This window comes from Ips typographus, linkage group LG15 (genome assembly GCF_016097725.1).
Source record: "Ips typographus isolate SLU linkage group LG15, UJ_Ityp_2.0, whole genome shotgun sequence".
NCBI lineage: Eukaryota > Metazoa > Arthropoda > Insecta > Coleoptera > Curculionidae > Ips > Ips typographus.
In genome coordinates, this window is record NC_138436.1 from 8,638,189 (window position 1) to 8,645,325 (window position 7,137).

Sequence of the window (7,137 nt, forward strand, 5' to 3'; positions counted from 1 at the left end):
AAATAACCGAGTTAGGGGCTGTCAAAGTTGACGTAACACAAGTTTAACAACTATTATTTTGATTGACACTTTAAGTCAAAATAACTCGCTTATTTGACAACTTTGACTACTAGTACTATAGAAAGTGATTTAAAGAGAATTTTACGGCCTACAAAATGGTAAAAAAATCAATCATCTAACTGTCAAAATAACCGAGTTACGGGCTGTCAAAGTGAACACTGTCTCGATAAGCAATTCTTCAAGTTTGTGGCTTTTCTGGTACGTTAAATGTAATTCTCTGTAATTCCTTTGTAATTCCATGTAATTCCCCTTAAAGTGATATTCATTTTTTCAACTTTTAGTCAATTTTTTCACGTTTTTCAACGTGAAAATGCGTTTTTTCGACGGAAAATTGATCTTTTAGGCAATTTTCCAAGTCCGTACACGCACCCGAATAACTCACTAGTCCAATAACAATATCCATGTTCGACCCTCTCTTATATGGGGAAAAAGTCATTTTCTCCGGCCTGTAACGTCTTTGGCATAGTTATTTCCCAATTTCCCCCCCCTTCCCCTAAAAATTACCCCCCCACCACCCCCAATATCCAGGATTTCCCGATTATAACGCAGGAAATACGGACGCAAAGTGAATTTTCACGGTGGCCATTTTAGAAAATTAATAACCCAGCATCAGATTTTCTATTGAGGAATTACAAGGGAATTACAATTCTGGTTTGACAGTGTTCACTTTGACAGCCCGTAACTCGGTTATTTTGACAGTTAGCGAGTTGATTTTTTTACCATTTTGTAGGCCGTAAAATTCTCTATAAATCACTTTCTATAGTTCAAGTAGTCAAAGTTGTCAAATAAGCGAGTTATTTTGACTTAAAGTGTCTAGAGTAAAATTACTGTCAAATAGTGTTACGTCAACTTTGACAGCCCGTAACTCGGTTATTTTGACAGTTAGCGAGTTGATTTTTTTACGAAATTGTAGCCCGTAAAATTCTCTTTAAATCACTTTCTATAGTTCAAGTAGTCAAAGTTGTCAAATAAGCAAGTTATTTTGACTTAAAATGTCTAGAGCAAAATTGCGTAAAACGTAAAAAATTATTCACTTTCGGTGGAATTACAATTAATTTATACGGGAATTACCCAACATTTAAGTTAAAATTCAAACTAGCTATTTCTCATATTTTAAAAAAAAAATTGACATTACCGGGAATTACAGTGGAATTACAATAAAATTGATTTATGTTAAAAAATGCTTCTTTTCAGTAAGCTAAAGGTGACATTTTGGAAAAACTGTCTTAAAAAATCAGGTCCAATTTGGATGGAATTACCGTAGAATTACAAGGGAGTTACTCGTAAATTTTAGTTGAAAAGACAGTGGTAACTTTGACAGCCCGTAACTCGGTTATTTTGACAGTTAGAGTAACGATTTTTTTACGAAATTGTAGCCCGTAAAATTCTCTTTAAATCAACTTCTATAGTATTTGTAGAAAAGTTGTCAAATAAGCGAGTTATTTTGACTTAAATTGTCAATCAAAATAATAGTTGTTCAACCTGTGTTACGTCAACTTTGACAGCTTTTAACTCGGTTATTTTGACAGTTAGCTGGTTGATTTTTTTACCATTTTGTAGGCCGTAAAATTCTCTATAAATCACTTTCTATAGTGTTTGTAGAAAAGTTGTCAATTAAGCGAGTTATTTTGACTTAAAGTGTCAATCAAAATAATAGTTGACAAACTTGTGTTACGTCAACTTTGACAGCCCCTAACTCGGTTATTTTGACAGTTAGATGGTTGATTTTTTTACCATTTTGTAGGCCGTCAAATTCTCTATAAATCACTTTCTATAGGGTTTGTCGAAAAGTAGTCAAATAAGCGAGTAATTTTGACGTAAAGTGTCAATAGTTGCATTGTTGTCAGACTGGTGTTACGTCAACTTTGACAGCCCCCAACTCGGTTATTTGACGAGTTACGTCAAAAAGTCATTCCAGTCAATCGATAGTTTTGACTGTGACCTATCCGATTCACGCAAAAAACCGGTCCAATTCGAACGGCATTACAGAGGAATTACAGTGGAATTACACACAAGTTTCAGTCAAAAGCCAAACCAATTACCCTATAGTTGATATTTTCCACTTCTTGGAATTACCAGTAATTATATAAAATTACAAAGGAATTACAAAGAATTACATTTAACGTACCAAAAAAGCCACAAACTTAGAATTGCTTATCAAAACAGTGTTTGCTTTGACAGCCCGTAACTCGGTTATTTTGACAGTTAGCGAGTTTATTTTTTTACCATTTTGTAGGCCGTTAAATTCCCTATAAATCACCTTCTATAGTGTTTGTAGCAAAGTTGTCAAATAAGCGAGTTATTTTGACTTAAAGTGTCAATCAAAATAATAGTTGACAAACTTGTGTTACGTCAACTTTGACAGCCCCTAACTCGGTTATTTTGACAGTTAGATGGTTGATTTTTTTACCATTTTGTAGGCCGTAAAATTCTCTATAAATCACATTCTATAGTGTTTGTAGAAAAGTTGTCAAATAAGCGAGTAATTTTGACGTAAAGTGTCAATAGTTGCATTGTTGTCAGACTGGTGTTACGTCAACTTTGACAGCCCCCAACTCGGTTATTTGACGAGTTACGTCAAAAAGTCATTCCAGTCAATCGATAGTTTTGACTGTGACCTATCCGATTCACGCAAAAAACCGGTCCAATTCCGACGGAATTACCGAGGAATTCCACCGGAATTACACACGGAAGTTTCGCAAGGAAATTGATATTGGAAGGGGTGGAGGGGGTGGTAATAAGCGGGGGGTGGGGGGTGGAGGGGAACTAATAAGCATACACAGAAAGCCCCTTAAGGGCGAGTGTCCTTCCTACGGACGTACAAGGGCTTTAAGGGGGGAGGTGGAGGGGAGGGGGGGGAAATTCAGTGGGATCAATACAACCCCCCCCCCCCTCCCACCCCCTCCCACCCCTCACTTTACACTTCCCGCAGGACTTTCACTCTCCTTCGCGTGGACTTTCGCTTGTTTTGGCCAACGAAGTCAAATTTGCCAGAGTGCGCAACTTTTTTGCTGTCAAAACTGTCATTTTGACAGGACAATTCTGAATGTAATTCCACGTGTAATTCCCCTCTTCCGGGTAATTCTACCGGTCGAAACTCGTTGGTTGAGGAAACGGCACGTTGCATATTCAGGTAGCAGGAGAACAGCCCCAAAAAAGGGGGGTTGGGGGGGGGGGAGGGGGGGTAAAAAAGGGTTAAGGGCACGTGCCACCCAAAACTCCAAAATGTAACTTCAACAGAGTGTAACTCCGTTAGGAGAGGAGTTAGGGCAAAAGTGTACATAAGGTGAGTTGTAGGGAATTTCACGGTCTACAAGATTGCTTCTTAGCATTTTTGCCCTAAAGGGCCGTTTAAGGGAGTTACACGTCAAAAACTGCCTGCAATCCAATCAAATGCTTCACAGTAACTCCAAGGTGTAACTTCAACAGAGTGTAACTCCGTTAGCAGAGGAGTTAGGGCAAAAGTGTAAATAAGGAGAGTTGTAGGGAATTTCACGCTCTACAAGATTGTTTCTTAGCATTTTTGCCCTAAAGGGCCGTTTAAGGGAGTTACAGACTGAAAATTGTGGCAAAATTCCGTTTTTTTTTTTTTATTAGTTACCCCCCTCCCCCGTACCCTTCACCAACCCCTTTGTAAGACAAGATTAATCCCTTTCACCCTGTTAAACACCGGTCAAATAATTGCAACCCCTATCGATGCAGGGATGTTTTTCGTTTTTTCTGGGATAAGGGCGGAAAAAAACCCTTCCAAGGGATTTTATAGGTTACCGGATATTTTCGCCGATATCTCAAAAACGAGACGAGGGAGGAGGGTGAAATTTTTACTAGGGGGTAGTTTGGACCCAAACGCAACTTTTACCTAATTTTAAAATTTTCGCTGAGACGCACCGTTTTGCAGCTAGGGGGCGCCAAAGGCGCCCCACCACTTTTTGGTACACCTCTACACTTAACCTCGAATAACTCGCTTATTTGGGACACTTTGTATATATTTTTATATGTCAATGGAAAGCTAATGAAATGGGCTTTCCAACGATATGGCTACACGACTTGATTGGTTGAATAGTTTGGCCGCTAGAGGGCGTTAAAGTTGACCTACAACTTTACTCAAATTTTCAGTGCACCAACTCAATTAACCTCAAAAAACTCCCTTATTTAGGACACTTTGTATATATTTTTATATGTCAATGGATAGCCAATGAAACGGGCTTTCCAACGATATGGCTACACGACTTGATTGGTGGGATAGTTTGGCCGCTAGAGGGCGTTAAAGTTGACCTACAACTTTACTCAAATTTTCAGTGCACCAACTCACTTAACCTCAAAAAACTCCCTTATTTAGGACACTTTGTATATATTTTTATACGTCAATAGATAGCTAATGAAATGGGCTTTCCAACGATATGGCTACACGACTTGATTGGTGGGATAGTTTGGCCGCTAGAGGGCGTTAAAGTTGACCTACAACTTTACTCAAATTTTCAGTGCACCAACTCACTTAACCTCAAAAAACTCCCTTATTTAGGACACTTTGTATATATTTTTATACGTCAATAGATAGCCAATGAAATGGGCTTTCCAACGATATGGCTACACGACTTGATTGGTGGGATAGTTTGGCCGCTAGAGGGCGTTAAAGTTGACCTACAACTTTACTCAAATTTTCAGTGCACCAACTCACTTAACCTCAAAAAACTCCCTTATTTAGGACACTTTGTATATATTTTTATACGTCAATAGATAGCCAATGAAATGGGCTTTCCAACGATATGGCTACACGACTTGATTGGTTGGATGGTTTGGCCGCTAGAGGGCGTCAAAGTTGACCTACAACTTTACTTAAATTTTCAGTGCACCAACTCACTTAACCTCAAAAAACTCCCTTATTTAGGACACTTTGTATATATTTTTATATGTCAATGGATAGCCAATGAAATGGGCTTTCCAACGATATGGCTACACGAGTTGATTGGTTGGATGGTTTGGCCGCTAGAGGGCGTTAAAGTTGACCTACAACTTTACTCAAATTTTCAGTGCACCAACTCACTTAACCTCAAAAAACTCCCTTATTTAGGACACTTTGTATATATTTTTATATGTCAATGGATAGCTAATGAAATGGGCTTTCCAACGATATGGCTACACGAGTTGATTGGTTGGATGGTTTGGCCGCTAGAGGGCGTTAAAGTTGACCTACAACTTTACTCAAATTTTCAGTGCACCAACTCACTTAACCTCAAAAAACTCCCTTATTTAGGACACTTTGTATATATTTTTATATGTCAATGGATAGCTAATGAAATGGGCTTTCCAACGATATGGCTACACGAGTTGATTGGTTGGATGGTTTGGCCGCTAGAGGGCGTTAAAGTTGACCTACAACTTTACTCAAATTTTCAGTGCACCAACTCACTTAACCTCAAAAAACTCCCTTATTTAGGACACTTTGTATATATTTTTATATGTCAATGGATAGCTAATGAAATGGGCTTTCCAACGATATGGCTACACGAGTTGATTGGTTGGATGGTTTGGCCGCTAGAGGGCGTTAAAGTTGACCTACAACTTTACTCAAATTTTCAGTGCACCAACTCACTTAACCTCAAAAAACTCCCTTATTTAGGACACTTTGTATATATTTTTATATGTCAATGGATAGCTAATGAAATGGGCTTTCCAACGATATGGCTACACGAGTTGATTGGTTGGATGGTTTGGCCGCTAGAGGGCGTTAAAGTTGACCTACAACTTTACTCAAATTTTCAGTGCACCAACTCACTTAACCTCAAAAAACTCCCTTATTTAGGACACTTTGTATATATTTTTATATGTCAATGGATAGCTAATGAAATGGGCTTTCCAACGATATGGCTACACGAGTTGATTGGTTGGATGGTTTGGCCGCTAGAGGGCGTTAAAGTTGACCTACAACTTTACTCAAATTTTCAGTGCACCAACTCACTTAAACTCAAAAAACTCCCTTATTTAGGACACTTTGTATATATTTTTATACGTCAATGGATAGCTAATGGAATGGGCTTTCCAACGATATGGCTACACGACTTGATTGGTTGGATAGTTTCGCCGCTAGAGGACGTTAAAGTTAACCTACAACTTTACTCAAATTTTCAGTGCACCAACTCACTTAACCTCAAAAAACTCCCTTATTTAGGACACTTTGTATATATTTTTATATGTCAATGGATAGCTAATGAAATGGGCTTTCCAACGATATGGCCACACGAGTTGATTGGTTGGATGGTTTGGCCGCTAGAGGGCGTTAAAGTTGACCTACAACTTTACTCAAATTTTCAGTGCACCAACTCACTTAACCTCAAAAAACTCCCTTATTTAGGACACTTTGTATATATTTTTATATGTCAATGGATAGCCAATGAAACGGGCTTTCCAACGATATGGCTACACGACTTGATTGGTGGGATAGTTTGGCCGCTAGAGGGCGTTAAAGTTGACCTACAACTTTACTCAAATTTTCAGTGCACCAACTCACTTAACCTCAAAAAACTCCCTTATTTAGGACACTTTGTATATATTTTTATACGTCAATAGATAGCTAATGAAATGGGCTTTCCAACGATATGGCTACACGACTTGATTGGTGGGATAGTTTGGCCGCTAGAGGGCGTTAAAGTTGACCTACAACTTTACTCAAATTTTCAGTGCACCAACTCACTTAACCTCAAAAAACTCCCTTATTTAGGACACTTTGTATATATTTTTATACGTCAATAGATAGCCAATGAAATGGGCTTTCCAACGATATGGCTACACGACTTGATTGGTTGGATGGTTTGGCCGCTAGAGGGCGTCAAAGTTGACCTACAACTTTACTTAAATTTTCAGTGCACCAACTCACTTAACCTCAAAAAACTCCCTTATTTAGGACACTTTGTATATATTTTTATATGTCAATGGATAGCCAATGAAATGGGCTTTCCAACGATATGGCTACACGAGTTGATTGGTTGGATGGTTTGGCCGCTAGAGGGCGTTAAAGTTGACCTACAACTTTACTCAAATTTTCAGTGCACCAACTCACTTAACCTCAAAAAACTCCCT